This window comes from Miscanthus floridulus, chromosome 9 (genome assembly GCF_019320115.1).
Source record: "Miscanthus floridulus cultivar M001 chromosome 9, ASM1932011v1, whole genome shotgun sequence".
Lineage (NCBI taxonomy): Eukaryota > Viridiplantae > Streptophyta > Magnoliopsida > Poales > Poaceae > Miscanthus > Miscanthus floridulus.
The window spans coordinates 104369867-104390218 of NC_089588.1; the positions used below are offsets into that span (position 1 = coordinate 104369867).

At 46.4% G+C, this 20352-nt stretch overlaps 1 pseudogene; it reads right to left on the minus strand.

Annotated features, from left to right (window-relative positions):
- Positions 1–2278: 2278 nt before the first annotated feature.
- Positions 2279–4147, minus strand: LOC136482513 (indole-2-monooxygenase-like; annotated as a pseudogene).
- Positions 4148–20352: the final 16205 nt, after the last annotated feature.

The window sequence follows — 20352 nt, forward strand, 5'->3', positions numbered from 1 at the left end:
AATGGAGACACGGATGACTTCCCGATTAGGATAGGACTACATCAAGGGTCAACTTTGAGCCCTTATCTGTTTGCCTTAGTGATGGATAAGATCACAAGGGACATACAAGGGGACATCCCTCGGTGTATGCTTTTCGCGGACGATGTAGTGGTAGTTGATGAAAGTCGGACAGGAGTAAATCAGAAACTGGAGTTACGGCGGGAGACTTTGGAGTCCAAAGATTTTAAACTCAGTAGAACTAAAACTCAGTAGAACTACTCGGGAGGAGGAAGATATTAGTTTGGAAGGTCAAGTAGTGCCTAGGAATGATACCTTTCGATATTTAGGATCAATGCTACAGAGAGACGGGGATATTGATGAAGATGTTAGCCATAGAATCAAAGCGGGGTGGATGAAGTGGTGTCAAGCATCTAGTGTGCTATGTGACAAAAGGCTGCCACAGAAGTTAAAAGGCAAATTTTATAGGACGACGATTAGACCTGCTATGTTGTATGGTGTAGAATGTTGGCCTATGAAAAGACGATATGTTCAACAGATAAGTGTCGCGGAAATGCATATGTTGCGTTGGATTTGCGGTCATACAAGGAGGGATCGAGTTCGGAATGATGATATACATGATAGATTAGGGGTAGCACCAATTGAAGAGAAGCTTGTCTAACACTGGTTGAGATGGTTTGTACATGTCCAACGAGACCTCCAGAGGCACCGGTGCGTAGTGGAATCCTAAGCCAGGATAGTAACATGAAGAGAGGCAGAGGAAGACCGAAGTTGACTTAGGTAGAGGCAATAAAAGGAGACTTGAAATGATGGAATATACCCAAAGACTTAGCCTTTGATAGGAGTGCTTGGAAAACAGTTATTCATGTGCCTGAACCTTGATTGTTTTTGCTGGGTTTTAACTCTTGCCAACCCCAACTTGTTTGGGACTTAAAAGCTTTATTGTTGTTGTTGCTGTTGTATTATATCCACGCCACTCATCGTGTCCAAGAGCTTGGACTATATATAGCACCATCTCATCCATATGCGTGGCATGCATTTATGATTTTTCGTTGTGCCGCTAATTTTTTACTAGGTCGGACAACTGCATGTTTGTGCGTACGTGGGAGGTGGATGTGTGGCATAGGTCTATGTTGAAGCATTTTTTTATTATATGTTATTTATTTAGTATTTCATTTTCCTTTTATATTATATCTTTTTGTACATTTTATTTTCATTGATTTTTTATTTTTTCCTACTTGCTTCTGTTTCTTCTTTGATACTTGTGTGAGTTATATGACATGCCAAAATTTCTGACTTTTCTTAACTATAGAAATTATTTATGCATTTGTGAAAGTGTCCTTTGCATTTGTCTAGTTACATCACATATCAAAATAATTGTCTTTGATACATGTGATATTTACATAATATACATGTGAAGTTCTTTGATATATCTTGGGATGCCAACGTAGTATAAATAGGACGTTCTATAATTATTTTTGAGTATTCACACAGTACTTATGATAGTTAAAAAATATATTTTAGGTTCATCAAATAGTATTCTTGTGAAGTTTTTTTCTATTTTCCCTCCATTGTTATTTCTTCTTCTTCACTTTGCTATAATTAAGAAGTTTAATTTCTTAGCTTCCATGAGATATATGTGATGTTCAAGTGGCATACATGTGATGTTCTTTCATGTATTTTAGGATGTCCACGTAGTATAAATAGGATGTTTCATGATTATCTTTAAGTATTTACATATTACTCATGAGATGTTGTACGGTATATTTTATGTTGTCAAATAGTTCCGCTGTGATGTTCTTTTTTAATTTTCTCTACTATATGGCTTTTTTTATTTTTTTCTTGGTTTTCCTTATGCTTTGTATTATTTTTTATTGATGTTTTCTATTTATGTTATTTATGTATCTTTGATTATTCACATAGTATCTGTCAGGTACTCTACGCGTATATTTTAGGTGTTCGAGTAGTATTCATGTGATGTCTTACGTGCCTTTTTCCTTTGTCTTACTTATGTTTTCCCTTATGTTTTATTCTATCTTTTATTTATTTTGTCTTTCTATTTAAGTTTGGACAAAAGCATTTCTTGTATTGTGTGAAGAATTTTTTGCTGTCATATTCATCCCTCTTATTGTTCTAGTCCTTTGTTAGTAAATTTCCGGTCACAAATATGAAAACCGTTTGTTGCATGGTGTAAGGATGCAATGCATGCTTTTTTTATTTAGTATTAGTGATTTAACAAGTACAAAACCCAAAAGTATTATGATACAATTATGATAGGTAGTGCACAATCTATTGCATACATAAAAGGACTCTAGACTTGCTAATGCATTAATTTTGTGGAACTATAGGGACAAGGAGGAGTTTCTCCTTACGACACACTGTCACCCCAAATGATTCAGTCATATCGATACCTTTCTTTGCTAATTCCACAGGTAGCCCCCAATTGAAGTGGTAGATAAGGTTTGCAAGCATCACTTCAATAGTGGAAGTTGCAAAGTGGGTTCCTGGACACATCCTTCGCCCTGCCCCAAATGGTAAGTATTGGAAATAGTTTCCCTTATTGTCCATAGCTGTGGCGCTACCGCCTTCGATGAACCGCTCAGGCATGAACTTGTCCGCTTTCTCCCAATAGCTAGGATCCCTTGCAAGAGCCCAGCTATTAACAATGGCACGTGTTCCCGAAGGTATCGTGTACCCTTCTATATGTTGCAATCGGCCATGGATAGGTGGGGCACAAGGAGCGGTGCCGGCATATGGAGTCGGAGTGTCTCTTTGATGACTGCCTTTAGGTAGCCTAAACTATTAAGGTCGTCTTCCGTAACTATCTCTTTTCCCTTGGCTATAGTGCTTCTCACCTCGTCTTGTAGCTTGTTCAGGAGGCAGGGGTTTTGCATGAGCTGAGCCATCGCACATTCCAGCACTATGAATGCTGTATCTGTGCCAGCTTCAAACATGACCTACATGCATATGGAAACATATATATAAGAATAAGTATATATTTTTATATACATGTAGGCGGTAGTTGTGGGTGAGGTGACGTCATCATATACCACCAGTTGTGCCTTAATATGATCTCTAGTGAGGTTGTACTCTTCTTGAAGGGAGAGCAAGACATCGATGAAGTCACTCTCCTCCCCGTCACGTTCTGGTGCTGGCTTGCTTGCATGGTCATCGATGAGTGTATTGAGCAAGTTGTCCCACATCTTGTTCACCTTTTGTGCCTTCGCACACACAATCCTCTTGATGATGTCCAGCTTCACCAGCATCGGGAAGTAGTCCTCTAGGTTGAAACCCCTATGAGCGACGAGTTCGCCTCAACGAGCTCCCGGAAAAGTTTATTCCGGCCTTCCTCCCTGAAGAACTTGCCACAAACTGCGTGGCAAACGATATCGTTGGCAAAGGAGATGAGCAGTTCGCTTAGGTCAATAGCAGTGCCTGCGGTGGCCGCCTCGCGGATCTTAGCCACCACCAACCTCACCTGTTGTGAATATTTTTCAGGCAATCAACTTCATCTATTGAACAATATATATATATATATCAGTGATTGTTCAAATTGACGCATGGTTATTACCTCATGCTCGCGTGCATGGCGGTAGGACCGGACCTTCTTGTTGGTGAGGAGGTGTGTGGTGACGATCTTCTTGACCTGGCGCCAGTGCTCGCCGTAGGGCGAGAAGACGACATCCGTGGAGCCGTAGAAGAGGATGTCGGTGACGGGGGAGTAGGCCCTGGACGCGAAGATGTGGTCTTGCGTGCGCAGCACGGCCTGGGCGGCGCTCGGCGAGGAGACGATGAGCGTGGGGACGGCACCGAGGTGGAGGAGCATGAGCCCATCGCGGCCATGCTTGGCGGAGAGGTCACGGAGGGAGATGTGAGGTAGGGTTCGGACAAGGTGCAGGTGGCCAATGATCGGGAGCCTGCTTGGAGGCGAAGGCAGCCTGCTCAGCAGCTGTTCTCTGGCACTTGCGGTGGCCGTCGTTCCAAAGCGGCGGCACACGGGGAGAACGAGAAGAGGACAGACGAGCAGGACAGAGGGCACTAGGGCCACCTGTGGTGGAGACTTCGCCTGCAGCAGCTCCTCGTGGTGGCCATGAGCGTGAGCCATCACTGCAGCGACAGCGTAGTGGGCGCAGAGCTTCCCTTGGCTGCAGCGTAGTTCAGTTTACTGATGATACTGAATTGAATGATGATAGCTGGGCTTGTTTACCCAGGGGGGCTTGTTTTATAGAGAGATCGCCAGATACCTGGTGATTGCACCAAGAATTAAGCATCTTTCTTGTCCATAGTTTATTCAGAAAAAGCTGCAGACAGACGTAGAGGGCCACGACTAGGGATGAAAATGGTACGGATATTTTCCGACCGTATTCGAAACCGAATCCGTTTAGAGGGGTTGAGATCTATCCGTATCCGAGTCCGGATATTCAACATCCGATACCGTATCCGTATCCGAATACTCAAATCGCATATTTATGATGTCGATATCCAATCGTATCATATCCGACATAGTTGACACTATCCGTATTCGAATCCGAATCCGGACAGAAATATGAAAACAAATGTAATATCGGTGATATCCGTCCGTATCCGATCCGTTTTCATCCCTAGCCACGACCATGAAATACTATTTTTATTACAAATATAAACATCACAGTGACTCTTAACTTCTTTGGACGATGAGTCTACGACCTTGTGAGCGAGAGCCCCCCCACCCCTCACCACCGGCCGGCGCCCGCTTCGGCGCCACCAGCCACCAGCCCAAGCCCAAAACCAAACCCCCCGACCCCGCCTGATACCTCTCCAGCAGTGACCCAGCTGGGCGCCACCTTGCCCGCTCAGGGTTGCCCGTTCGGGTTGGCTGGATCTGGTCATGCTGAGGTCGGGTCTGCGGCCGCGGTCGCCGTCTCGGAGGACGAGCTCGCGGGAGAGGAGGCTGCACTGGAGCAGCTCGACTGGGACTAAGATGACGAGGATGGGGCCTTCAGTCAAATCGGTGCCACTGCAGCTACGATTGAAGTCACGGAGCCGGTGTTCCCAGGCCTGCAGGCCAACCAGAAGGGGAAGGCCATCGATGGCGGGGCATCGGGTTCCTGGCCAGGCATGGGGAGCGTCTTTACCATAGTTCTCAATACCGGCCGAAAATCTCCGAAAACCGGTAAATATCGGTCCTACGGGTCCCCTGCGTTATTGGCCGGTATTGAATGATATTGTAAATTTTGATTACAGTGTGGCCAATCTTTAACCGGTATTGGACCGGTATTAGCGAAATTTCGGCCAAAAATCAGCCTACCGGTCTTACCCGCCCCTTTGATATTTTTGCTTACACCGAAATCCAAAACTATGGTCTTTACTCCGCTGGATTCGAGCGAAATGAAGTGACTTACTTCAGCTGAGGTAGGTGGCGCATGCCCTGGCGCTACCGCTAAAGTGGGAAAGAGAAATGACGGAGATCCGGTGTGTCCAGAGGTGCAGCCGGAGGGTGGTGTCTCGTCCGCGGACGCTGATGGAGACGCGTCGGCCGCCGCGGCCTTTACTATGGCTGCTGCTACTGGCGCACCAGCAGGCGCGTCCGCCGGCTATTGATGGGGACGGGTAGAGCGCGGCGACATCTACTGCGGCAGCTATTGAGGGCACGCCACCGGGCTTCCAGGGCTCGCAACTGTCCGGCGGGCATCAGGTTAACCACTTCCGTCCCCACTCTCAAGCACCGGCCTCTGCGTTGTATCGCCCCGAGGCGCCGAACGCTCCCATTCAGGTCTCGGCGGTCAGGATAACTTATTGCGACGCCGCCCGTATTCCTCCTCGCCGGGCGTCTGCTCGACCTTATGCGCAACCAAAATGGCAAGCAGGGACTTTGAGATTCCACAGGAGTGGGCGCTCCTTCCCGTCTTCGTCCTCGGCGTTCAATGGCACGATGCTTATCCGGGGCAGGCCGGGGCCACCGGCGGGCTATAAAAACACGTTCGCTGGAAGGTGCTTCAGGTGTCTTGGTAGCGACCACAAGGTAGCGAACTGCCGTGACCCACTCCGTTGCTTAGCTTGCTGGCGTTTCGGCCATCTTCCCGCAACTGTCCGGAGAAGAAAGAAGCGGCTAAACGTCCTAATATCCAATCCAGACTCCGTTTACCTAAGCCTAGCATCCACTCTAGGATTTCCTTCACTGAGGAACAACCTCCTTCCATCCACAGCCGTCTCGTCTTCCCGCCAATCAACGAAGCCGGTGCTGCTGAGGGGGGGGGGGGGGGGGGGGGGGGGGGGGGGGGGGGGGTCAGGCCGCGTAGATTGGTGGGGAGGGAGACATGGCCTACTTTCCTGGGATGGCGGAAAACCTCCCGGAGGAGGGTGCTGCTGTGGTGATCTCGTCTTCCCGCCAATCAACGAAGCCGGTGCTGTCGAGGTGCAGGACATTGCCACCTTGTAGTACAGAAACAGGCGCAGCTTCTGCGCCGGTTACTGCACCGGCGGCTCTTCGGGGTTGTCCCTGTCCTCGCTCTTCTGGACGGAGTACACGAGGTTGCCCCCGCCGTCCAGGAAGCTCTCCACGTGGTGGAGCGTCGCGAGGTGCAGGTTGGACGCCTCGTCGGCCGTGGCGAGCCAGCCGTGCGCGGACCCGACCAGCGCGCGGCTGCGCAGCGGTGAGTCCGGCAGGCGGACCTTGAACGTCGCAGCGGTGAGATTTTTTCCATTTTTAGTTCTTTGGATTAAATTGTTCAAAATGAGGTTGCAAACGATCTGTTATCTCACTGTCAGTGCCTCAGTGGCATTGTGTTCCATATCTCAAATAAAAAGAACTAATATTTAAAAAGTGTTTATAACTTGATGGATCCACAAATAAAAAGTACTAATATTTAAAACAAAGCTTTCACAGAATCCACGGGGATATGTTAGTTGCTGGTTTGGAAGAGGATAACAACAATCAATATTACGGCAATAAATCGGATACTGTGTGTTTGAACCAACCAATACAGCACAATGAGCTTGATGTAGTGGTTGGATACTCCTCTGCTGAAGATGGACCGTGTAAACCGTAAGTACTTGGCACTATTATGTAATAATAGTATTTTACCTTGATGCCTCTACTGAATTGATTTGTTTAATGCATTTTTTTGTTATTGATTTATCTTTTTGTAAACCATGTGAAGATAAATGGAACTGTACACTTTTAGAATTACATCTCTTTTGGATGATGGTTAGTCAATATAGATTTGTTGCATGAAAGTGTCTTGGAATCTAAGCATATTTATAAATGTCTATTCTTATTTGGTTATATCCCTTGAAATCTAAGCATATTTACCTTGAGTTCACACAATCATTTACTGAAGTGAACAATTTATTGATTTCTTTAGCATTAGATGTTATTTTTTGTTTCATATATGGTCTGTTTTACAAAATGTAGGATAGCTAGGTGGGAGACGACAAGTCCATTAGCACACAATGAAAGGATTATGGGTGCTGTAGAAGAAGCAATGAGGAAGTCTAACGATGGCACAAAAGAACATATGTTCCTGCCCAAAGTTGGTGCTGTCATGTTGACGTGGATAACAAAATGCTTGTGTGTCTTGCTGACGTGGTGCATGCGCTAGGGAGTTTTAATTGCATGTGACAGTGCATTGTTGAGGTGGTCAACTTGCATGTTGAGATATATTGCTAGTGAGGTTTAGGATTATTAGATATGTATAATACATAATATAATATAGGTATAAATATAGATAGAGTAGATATATATATATATACATACCAACTCTAAAGGATTACCTTTTGACCGTCTAGCGGTGGGAGAGAGAAATGATGATGGTCACGCGGTGATGAGTAGGGCCTATAACACTGCATTCCGCCAATGGATGAGACTGTTAAGCAGGGATCAACATAGTAAGGATACTAGCCAAGCACCTTGGCCATGCATATAGTTAGAGAGAAAGGTTGCGCCATTTTTGGGTCGACCCATCTTCCTCTTAAGATCGCAGAGTAAGTATCAAGGTGGCAATCTAACTCAGTTGTGCCTCAGCTAAATGAGTAGCCAGGTCACCCCCTGGGAGCTCCTTGTAATATGGTGTTGTTTGACTCAGGGCCACAACCATGAGGACTTGGCCAGAAGGAAATGGCACTTGGCCCTATATCTACTCTCCATTTTATAGCTTGAGATCACTAAAGTCCAACATTCTACCCTTTGATCGAATGACTAATCATGATAAGTCCATATATAGGATAGTAGTACACTGAGATAATGTGTTACAACGTCAAAATAATACGACACCAACACGATTAACTATGGTACACCAATCTACCTTGATAGGATGAAACATAAACATAATGGAATTTGGTTGTCTTTTGGCCATCATTCGAATTTGGTTGTCTTATGGCCCTCATTCGTAGGATCACAGGCTTTCAACTAAACTTGTAACGAATAAAAAATTTGTCATTTTTGAAACTTTTTTAAGTCTTTGCTAAGCCCAAATCTTCCTTCTTTACCTAGTTAATCCGATAAGCCCAAGACTTTGACATGAATTTGGCAAACACATCGCCATGTTTGTATGCCTTGGTTGTAACATTTTTTGAAAACCTTAATTGTCCATCTTCTCTTAGATACCCTTGATTTAATCTCTAGTTGATTTTTCTTGCAAGTGTTTCATCCACCTTCAACTTCCAAGAATGCTTGACCTCGCCTTGTCATGTTTGTAGCCAACCTTGAATTCCATGATATCCCATTTTTTGATATCCTTCGTGAAACCTGTCTCAACCATGAAGATAGCAGAGTCAGATGCCCGAACGCGACTCAAGTGGATCACCTCGAAGATCATCAACGAGGACCATCTACACTAGAAGACGAAGATGATAGAACCACAGGATCATTTGGGCATAGATCTAGTGGATGATTTCTATTGTAATCGGGATAAAGGTCCTAGATCCAAAACTAGAATGCGAAATGGAGAGAGTACTGGAGAGAGGGAGAGGAGTATTGAGGTTGCTCACCGCCGGGCTTGGCGGAGGAGCTTGCCATGGCAACGGTGTCGGTGCAGTCGAGTCAGTGGAGCGCAGTGAGGTGCGGCGGAGGCTGAGCTTGACGAGGAGAAGAGAGATGGTGTCCGGTGGTGAAATCCAGTAGAGACGTGGAGTGGGTGGCGGCGCTTCTCGCCGCTTCAGCACTCCCTAGATCGGTAGGGTTTGTAGGTGCACGGTGAACCTTGGCTTGCGTGCCCCCGCGGCCCCCACCTTCTTAATATAGCACTGCGTGATGGGGGCCCACCAACCATGTAGGGTTGGGCGCCCCCGATCAGGACGCTGGATCAAGGCCCAACTCGGTCGTTGGACCGAGTTGGAGGAGATCAACCTAACAGAAGACACCAGCCTCCTCCCGTCCCACTCTTCCTCATGTTCATTCTCACATACATAGACCAGAGAAACAACGGAGAAGAGGAGAAAGGAAGAAGAGAGACAGAACAGGAGGAAGAAGAGAGAGAAGGGGGTCTAGATGTGCTGGAGGACGTTGACATGTCACTGGTGAGCTTCCTCACGCCGAACATCGCTGGAGTTGGAAGAAGAGAGCCCCCAAGCTTCATAATCTTCCCTAAGCACCCCATGGCCCATGGAGGATCACAAGTAAATCTCATTCCCCAAGACTTCCTTGACCGAGTTGCTGCGACTGGAGGTTCCCCGCCCACGATATGGTGAGCTTGATATAGTTAGAAGTAGTGGTTATTAGAGCCTCCTTTGTTGGTTCTGGTGTTGTACTTCGCTAGAAAATTTTAATTAAGCTATTCAGCTCTTTCTAGTCATCCAAAGATCATTTCACTAACCCAAAAATTGTTTCCAAATTAATGTATATATACTTCAAGAAAGCCCACATGTACACGTTCTAGGTGAGCTGCTGAGATCACAACTAAGCTAACCAGAAGCATACCCTGCACGTTGTTGTGAGACTGTCCTAAAAATAAAATCGTTGCATGTATAAGTTAGACCTACATGTTTTTGCATCAATTCTTATCAAAATTGGGCATGGTATAATGAAAGAATTTAATAAAAGACTAAAAGAATTAGATTGGATTATAAGAATTGAATAAAGGACTAAAATAAAATTGTTGCATGTATAACAATATATGCATGTGTTGTATATTATATATTAAAAATAGTAAATGCACTTAGTGCAGGTGATGTGGATGTCTTGCATTATTAGGTTGAAAGTTATTTGGTTGACGTGGCATTAGTGGGAGATGACGTAGACATTTAGTGAGAAATGATATGTGTGATATGTTGAGATAAAACTTTGGATTTTGAAAAGCTTAAGGCTTGTCTGTTCTTGCGACTTTTCACGTTGATGGTAAGGCCATTTTTTTTTTTTTGCCAAAACCTTGTATCTGACAGACAAAATAGAAGCAGCTGCACGTATTTGTGGACGCCTCACAGTGTAATTGAATTCACTGTACCCCGAGCTAATTTAGAACGGCACATTGGTTGACGGTTGAATCCTGGTAGTAGTATTACACCTATATACTAGTATAAGAGAAGGACGCCTGAAATTTGAAATTCTTGTGTCGTTTGTTGGATGGCACCCGTCAGCGATCAGGTTGAAGCGCAGGAGCCATCCGGAGCGTTTGGGGCCAGATTAGGTGACGGATGAATTTTGAGCGTGACGCCGGCTGACCGCCCCTGGCCAAGGAACAGATACGACCGCTGCAGCGTGAATTCGTAGACCGCTACGGCACGTCAAGTTAGCCTTGTTTAATTGGGTGAAATTTAAGAATTTGGCTACGGTAGCACTTTCATTTTTATTTGGCAATTAGTATTCAATCATGGAATAATAAGGCCCAAAACGTTCGTCTCGCGATTTCCAACCTAACTGTGCAATTAGTTTTTTTTCATCTATATTTAATGCTCCATGCACGTATCACAAGATTCGATGTGATGACTACTGTAGTATTTTTTGGAAAAACTTTTTGAAACTAAACAACGAGGCCTTACACTGGGAATTCGCAGAGCGGATGCCGGCCACACGCCAGCTACGGTAGTTGCACGTCGATCAGTAGGGGCTAACCGCCTAACCTACCGCTGGGACCAGGACATCCATCCCCTCTGTATATGCCGGCGAGCTATGCATGCATGAGAGTGATGAGAATAGTTCGCGCTGGTCAAACGGACGGTCAGCGACTCATGCTCCAACCCTAGCAACAACCATGCATACATATCCAATAGTATTAGCATCCTCAGCCCACACGGCAACATCTTAGCTTAGATTGCGATATGGCTAGCTAGCTGGTCGATCTGCGCGGCACGCTGGCAGCCGGCAGCAGGTTTATCAGCTAATCTGATCTACCAAACAAACACTATAGTTCGTGAACTGATCGGAGATCAGTTGGTTGAGATCTTGTGGTGGAATCTGTTCACCCAGGTTTAAGTCTTCGACTTGGCACGAGTGCTCATATTTTCCTGAATTTATTCCAAGATTTATTGGCTCTATCCTTTCAGTGGTAGACGACGTCCCCGTCGACAGCGAGGCGCTTGTGGTTACTTCGTGAATCTCAAGATTTGTCAGCTCAGTCCTTTGGAGGTGCTCGTAGGGGGTTTGCGTATGTATGTTCATAGAGGTGAGTGTGCGTGCGTGTTGTGGACGTCTATATTGTACTGTTTAATTTATAAAAACACTATAGTTCATTATCATGACAAATTTAAGATTAGATTAATTTCTCTGGAGATCAGATTGTACGTATATGCTACTGAAGCAGACAGCAGTATAGGTACCCAGGAGTATTGTTTTTTTATGAATAGCAGCATGCCTCAAATCTTATCGGGCACGTGCACCGATAAGATTTAAAGCACACACGTGTCGCCGATACTGGGGAAGAAGGAGGCGGGGGCAGGGGCAGCGGCCGGGCCAGTGGATGAGGCGGTGGTGTTTGCAGTTAGGGTTTCACTTTGCGACTATTTGTGGCCGACGACCTTAGAAGAGGGGCCTGAGGGCGGTGGCTAACTCGACAGTGGTGGCGGGTTGAGGGGTGGTGAGCAAGACGACGGCCCCACCGAGCAGGCGGAGGGAGATAACCAATTGGGCGGTGCCGGGGCCGGGGGATAGGAGTCACCGGTGAACTCCTCCATTGGGATTAGGGAAGGGCGGTTCATCAGATGGGGGTGGGCGCCGGCGCCTAGGCGGTGGTCGAGGAGTGGGGGCGGGGATGGCCGGGGAAGAAGAACAGTGGGAGCAGGGGAAGAAGAGGAACAGTGGGAACAAGGTGTGCGCCGCTAAATCTCCTGGGGCACGCGTGTTAGGGATGAGAGTCGGCAGCATGCATGTATTGTTGTTTCATCGTAGATTGCCTAGCTAGAAGTTAGTGCTTTTTTTGGTGCAAATTATACAGTAGAACACAGTCACTCGCAATAGACGCACACTCACCGCTATGAATGCACGCACGCAAACCCTAGCCCTATGAGCATCTTTGAAGGCTGGGCCAATAAAACCTCGAGATTGATGATGTCACGACAGGTGCTTCGCTATCGACGGGAACATCGCCTACCACTGAATGCACAATGCCGTTAAATCCTAAAAAATTCGCTCCCATATGGAGTTAGAACTTAGGACCTAAGATGCTAACGAGGCTCTTGTAAGCATTATGCTACATACCCTTTCGCAATTGACTCACCTTATTAATTCAACTACCTACCTGTCTTCAAAGATTTGTCTGTAATTGTGCACTAATTTCATCGAGAGAAGCAGCTAGCTAGCTAGCGTATACCATCAACGGAAGGGAAACCAATTTCCCAGCATGGGAAAGTGTTCGTACATGCAGATGCCAGACAACATTGGTGGTGTAGCCTGTGGCGCACTGCACCGAATTTTTTTTAATCCTGGAGCCATGAGGGACTCCATCCCCCCAAGAGAGGTATGCATACTGTCAAGGAAGCTGACATGCTTGCAGTCAAGATGGACCTTCTCATGAAGCGGATAGAGAATTATGAGAATGTGAGCGCTCAAGAGACTGCAAGCCATGGATGCTTGCATGATTGACTTGCGAAGTTTGTAGAGAAGCTGGACATTCGGGAGATTCTTGCTCCGAGACCCATGAAGATGTAAACTTTGTCAACAACGATGACAATGGTTACAGTCCTCAACAAAATCAAGGATGGAATTAACAATCCAACAACCAAGGATGTAATAGTTACCATAACTACCCCTCTCTCAAAGATCTTGTTTTTGGCCAAGGTTAAACAACTGATAATATTAATAAAGGCTTTACACTAACGACAAGACGTTGGACAACATAAATGCTAAATTGGATGATTTCTCTCTGCTATAAAGAATCAATTTAGCTTATTTAATAAGATGCTAGAAACCAATTATATCACAACTTGTCGCTGCTATTCCATCTTTTGAGAAAGGAAGAATTCCTAGGAAGCCTGAAGAGCCCATGGATACTGCCAACCTGGTCACAACAAGGTATGGTTGTACTCTGAACTCTTGGGGATTCCCCATCAAGAAGGGTAATCCGGGAAGCCCGGTCATCACCTGCTCCATTGGACCCCAGACGTTCAACAATGTCATATGCGACCTTGGATCAAGCGTAAACATCATGCTAAAGGTAACATATGACAACCTGCTTTTTGCACCTTTGTCCTATACTTCTGTCTACTTGCAGCTAGCCGACCAAACGGTCCGCTACGCAGAAGGAGTTAGCACGTATATTCATGATTCTTGACATGGGGGACGACAACAAGGACACACCTCTGATCCTTGGACGTCCATTCCTTAATACCGCCAACACTTGCATCTATGTTGGATCGGGACAACTCCAACTCCACTTTGCTGGAAAGAAGGAAATATTCGCATTCTCTACTAACAAATCTTTTTCTACAGACAAAAAGTAGGTAAAGAAGAATCACCCAAGGCGGAAGACAACGGAGAGAAACCTCAACCAACAGGGGAAATGGAGAAGCATGTTAAGAAGCAATAAAAGTCCAAGAAGACAAGGCATAAGAAGGAAGATCCTTTCGTCCGTCTTCTCATTTCCTAAACCTGAAAAGACTTCTGTTATGGAACAAGGAGAACTCGCACTCGAGGAGGAGAAGCCTTGAGCCTTGCCAAAGGTAAATTGGTATTTATCTCATATTTTTTCAACATAATGCATTAGTTTTTAAATGCTCCTCATGTTTAATTTTCTAAGTAATTGCATTTGCTTAGCTTTATAAGAAGTTAATCAATGAAAAAATAAATAGTAGTAATGCAACAACATGCCTGTTGCCTCTACCTAAATTTACTCCATGAAAGTTTGTTTATCCCTCTCTAGCTAACTTCCAAGTCAAAAAGAGAGACATGGGCTACAAAAGAAGAAAAAGAGAGAGAAGAGCAAGGCAAGCTCTCATGCTCAAAGAGAGAGAGAGAGAGAGAGAGAGAGAGAGAGAGAGAGAGAGAGAGAGAGAGAGAGAGAGAGAGAGGAGAGAGAGAGAGAGGAGAGAGAGAGAGAGAGAGAGAGAGAGAGAGAGAAGGAAAGAAAGGTAGCTATGCTCTCATCCAAAGATGCTAGAGAGAGGAAGATCATCAAAGCAGTACCACTTCTATCACCACCATCCACAAACAAGGACATCTTGATCTAATTGCATGACATGTTGCTTCATGTGATCCAAGTGTTGACTTAGCAATATATTCAATACAAGTATGCCTTACATTCATCCTCTACCCATGAAATCCACATAAGATCTATGATAGGAATGTAAAGGCTAAGCTCTATGGCCTTGGTGAGTATTCATACACCTTTGAGAGATTTGAGAGTACCATTGGAGGAACTTGACCATGCTTCTTTCTAAAAACTCAAAAATCTCTGAGAAGTTTGATCAAACCAAAGGAGGAGAAGGAGCATCTTCATCAAGCTGGTATGTCTTGTGATCTCTCAGGACAAGGTGAAGGCTATAAGCCCCATATGACTAAGGTAAGATGGGTGAGTCTCTAAGTACCAACTTATTCAATGCAAGAGATAGAGTGTTGGTTTGTATACAAGTTTTTATCGGACGTTTACATTGTAGCAACTCTTGATCCAAATACTAAATCTGCATCTTTGCTCGAGATGAGCAAAGGGATAGCTTGGGGAGCTTGTTGATGGTCACTAAACCCCATGTTTGACCATCGATATTCCACTAAAGTGAAGGTAAATCACACCACAAGTAGCATTTGATGTTTATAAATGACCTAGTTCCACTTGCACTTAGAGAATTTGCATACATGGGCAAAATGGTCAAAAATATTGAAGAAAACATCTTCTAGAAGGAACCACATGTGACAGGGAGGCTAGGACCCACACCACGGCATTGCCCGATGCCTCCACTCCCCCTAGCATGTCATTGATTCGTGGGGGAGCAAGGAAGCACACCTAGGAGTCCCCTCAACCGTTGATTTGAGTCAGTGGCATCCAAGGGTGTTGGATGGACCTCTCTTGGATTGGAGGGACCATCACTAGCCACTCAAACACCCCACTGACCTTCCAGCCACCTTAGGATAGGGATAACCACCATCATGGAGCTCTCCATCACCGTTGGATGGGAAGGCAATGGATCCAAGGGGTTAGCGGTTGCCCTAGGTGTCACCCGATGTCCCCCCTCTCCACTGACCTTCCACTCACTCCTAGAAGTACCCCCTAGCTCCAGAACACTATAAATAGGGGTGTTGAGCTATGGGGAAGGCATCACTATCAAGAAGCAACACTCTCCAGTAAAGATCAAGCTCATCCTTGAGCTCTACCGTAGTAGCTAGGCTAGTAGTGGGAATTGAGTTAGAGTGGAAGAGTCTTCTGGGTCTGGTAGTAAATAATCTTCAAGGCTAGGCAATTTTGTTCTATTTGGATAGTTGGTTAGCATGGATCATTTTCCTATCAGGCTAAGCTTGAATCTAAATAGGTTTTTGATGTCAAGTGGTTATATTGGCGAACTAGTAATATTTTCTTTATGAAACCACATGTGAATTGTTTGGCATACCTACTTCTCTTAAGTTTCAAGAAGTATCAACCTTATATTAGCAAAAAAAACTGCAAGAGAACAGATGAGAGGAAGCAGCCTCTATAGCATGTTAATATTGAAGAAAAACAAATAAACTAACAAGATGTGCTGAACGAAGCTATGGAGAACTAGAATTTGCCACATTTTGGATTTCAGAGCTTTGTCGTGTCCAATTATGCTAAAGTAAACTTGGTGGTGGAAGATTTTCAACTTGGTGGTCAGTTGGGATTGAAGCAGGGAGTGATAGGAGGAGGGAACCATCATATGGGTGTGGCTAGGAATGCACTTGGTAATGTTGCGGGAGCTTTTGCACTAGGACCAATGTGATCGGTGAGGCCAATGTCATTATGGGTCATGGCGTTCCTATTTTGCTACCCTTTCAACATTAGATGACAGATCCTCTTGATGCTGGACTGGTGTTGCCTAGGCTGAATGATCATAATGTCAATGTGATTGCCAATGAACTGGGAGCTCTGCAGGATGCCGCTTTGGCACTATCTAGGATGGCTGTGCAAGGTAATGCCAATGAACTGGGAGCGCTACAGGATGCCCCTTTGGCACTGATTGGGATGACAACTAGATAATGCCAATGTAGGCATACAGAATACTGCTGCTAGTAGCAGAAAACTGGGTTGTTGGGATCCTCCGGTATAGGGAAACTGGCCTCAGGGTAGTGATCACACTACTACACAAACTTTACTGGAGGCGGGCGTTTTTGGTTTTCCGCGGCGGGCAAAGCCGTCCGTCGCGGCCTAGAGGCCACGGTAAATCGTGGCTTAACCGCGGCGGGCGGCCTTGCCCGCCGCGGTTAATCGATTTACCGTAGCGGGCGGTGTAACGTGCCCACCGTGGTAAATATACTTTTACCACGGCGGGCACGTTAGGATGCCCGCTGCGGTTAATCATTTAAAAAAAACAAAAAAACCAGGAGCCCGCCGGCGAGCCCGTTCTCGAGCCCACTGGCGAGCCCACCGGCGACAGATCCGGGCTTCCCACGGCCGCCACCACCTCGCCAGTCGCTCGCAGGGGACCACGCCGACGCCTCCTCGCGGATCCCGCTGCGCTGTGGTGGAGGGAGGCCGCCGCGCCGACGCGTCCTCGCCCGCCGTGGTGGAGGTCCCAGCGTCGTGGCCGTGGTGGATCCCGGCGTCGTGGCCGTGGTGGAGATCCACCGCCGGACCCGGTCGCTCCACCGCCAGATCCACGGAGGAGGGTGCAGCCGCCAGATCCGTGGGGGAGGAGGTCGCCGCCGCCGGATCCGTGGAGGAAGAGGTCGCCGTCGCCGGATCTGGAGAGAGGAAGAGGGAGGAGTGAGGGAGATGGAAAGAGGAAGAGGGAGATGGAGAGGAAGAGGGAGATGAACTCACTGATAAGTTCATGGACTGCACATGGCATCACATCGATAGGACGACGGACTGTAAGTCAACTGTAAGTTCTTCGAGTCCTGGAGGCAGGACCGCTGGAGCATATCAGAAGGCACAACTAGCAGTAACAATACCTCTAGACTAATTCTCTTCTCTGGAAAGCTAAACCATATGAATAACGAACAACTCTGAACCAACAAACCGAAATTCTGAATCTGTCGGCGTTAGCAGGCAGTCAGTAACTCGTCACAGTGACACCAAAGCGCAACTAAACCAGTGAATAGGAAAAAGGAACACCAAATTAATCCAACACAGTCACAGAATCACCCAATCGCTCCTCGAAGACAACCGTTGACCACCGAACTAAACGCGCTAACTAGCTAAATCGGAAACGAAATCAATCCAGCACAGCCACGCATAGTACCATCGAACCGCTCCTCGAAGAAGATTTCGTCGGAGGCAAGGAGGAGCAGCGACGAGAGGACCAGCGCGCGGTGGAGGAAGGCTCGCCCGTCGCGGAGGCGGCCCATCGCCTCCGGGCTCCGGCCTCAGTACCCGATGCTCGCCTCGCTCACCTGAGCCGAGCCCCGTACGGCGACGATGCCATGTGCTGCCTGCATCGAGGGAGAGTAGAGGGAGGCAGAGGGAGAGTGGGGGAGGCAGAGAGCTGAGAGAGAGTGGGGGAGGCGGGGAGCTGACAGAGAGAGAGTGGGGGAGGCTGCGAGGGATGTGGGTGATGTGTTTCAGTGAAACCCTAACTCCCTCCTTTTATATTGGAGATGGCTATTGGGCCTCGGTTTGGGTCAGTTGGGCCTCCACATTTTAGGTGGCGGGCATTTTAGGACGCTCGCCACGGTAAATCGATTTACCGTGACGGACGTCTTAAGATGTCCGCTGCGGAAAATAGGGTATTTTCCGTGGCGGACATCTTAAGACGTCCGCCACGGTAAATCGATTTACCGTGGCGGGCAAAAATGCCCGCCTAGGTAAACCGTGGCATTTACCGTGACGGGCAAAAATAGGTGCCCGCCTCGGTGGCCTCCGGGGGGGGTGTCGCGCAAAATCATTTGTGTAGTAGTGTCAAGTGCTAGTAGAAAATCGGTATCATAGTCAGGTGGATGATGAGTCCGTCGGCAGTAGGCCTGGTACTAACATACCGTTCTTCCGAAGCTAGACTTACAGAAAAGAGCGCGATAGAGATTGCAAAGTTTTTCTCATTGATTACAATGATTTGTTCTCTCTAATACTTGAAAATGTTGGTGAGCTCCATGGCTTGCACCGTCGTCGTGTGGGCTGACATTTTTCCTCTATATATGAACCATGTTTAGTTTGTTTTGCAGTTGTACTCTGTGGTAACCATTTTTACACTATTGTACTCTTTTATCCTTGTCGCCCATTATACTTAGATCTTAAATCATGATGCGTGCCATCTTCTGCCCTGCTAGCTGCTGTGTTTTGATGCCAATGAAACTAGAATAATTAAGCTCCAGGCCTTTATTGTAATATAAATGAGTCTTACTATTAGGGGTGAAAACGGTACGGATATTTCCAATCGTATTCGAGACCGAATCCATTTAGAGTTTAGATCTGTCCATATCCGAGTCCGAATATTAAACATCTGATACCGTATCCGTATCTGAATAATCAAATCGCATATTTATGATGTCGATATCCAATTGTATCCTATCCATCATGGTTGACAAGTATGTATTCATGGGTAATACTGGACCAGCCACATGATGTGTTGATCGGTGACGATTGTTGGAGACGTGACGTGGTAGGAGTAAGGAGAGTGAGAAAAAAATAATGTTATTCTATTCTATATGGCAAGGTTATAGCTCTCTGGTTGGTCTTTGCTATGAATTGGTATATAATGACCGCCTCCATAATGCTCCTATTCTGACAATGTGGCTACCCTAAGAACAAGCTAGAAGCATGGACGATTTGGATGCAGCCGGCAGTGTATGCACAATATTGACTGAGCTGCCGCTTGGCGACCAGTAGTGCGGACAGGACACCAGAAAGATGTGCACACATGGCCCGGGTGGATGAGATTATAGCGGAACTCATAGGATTAGGCTGTCTGGACGGCTTTAATCTCCAGACGCAGCGTGGCGGCCTAACAGCCTCACATCCCTCTATCCACGGAACGTACAAGCTTCTCTCCTAAATATCCATATTACTCATCCGCTTTTCTCTCTTGTTCACCTAGCATCGCTCACTCCTACTTCCTACTCATCGCCCGGTGCTGGCCACCCTCTCCACCATGCCCTTTTTCCCACTCGTCTGGCAATAGGACACCATGGTGAGCCGTCCCTAGTGGCCCTCTACCCAGCCAAAGCCACGCTACCTCCGCGCCCCCTTGCCTCCCTCGATCCATCTCTTGAACGCGTTCACCAGGGTACATGGATATCTGCCGGCACATCGCTGCCACTAGTGTCGCCTCTGGCATGCTGGTCTTATACGCAATCGGCCCTACACCGAGCCTCCATTCGTCCAAGCAACAAGTAGATGTGCTTAAAAGCGAATGTTGCAAGAGTATGTTTCGAGTATTTCAGATGTTTCTGAGGTATGTTGTAATTGTTTCATGTGGATGTTGCAAAAATAGATCGGGATGTTTCATATGTTGCGGTGGTTGTACACGTATGTTGCAAGCGTCTATTCCAAATATTTCATCTGTTTTTCAAACTATGTTACATGTGAGTTTATCTAGATGTTGCATATGTTTCACACATATGTTGTAAGTGTTTTATCTGGACGCTACATATGTTTTTCAATGGCTTTTCAAGTGTTTTTGCAAGTGTTTCAAACACATGTTTTAAGTGTTTCATCTGTATTCACATGTATGTTACAAATGTTTCATCTGGATGTTATAAAAACAAATAGGGTGCTGCTGTTGGGGACCCACCTGCCGCAGCAAGCGTCCAAGAGGGGAAATAGAGGGGGCGTGAGCGGTCTCCTTGTGGGGTCAGGAGGCGCGAGCGATGTTCAGACGGCGCGGGCCCCCATGTGGGCATGCAAAACA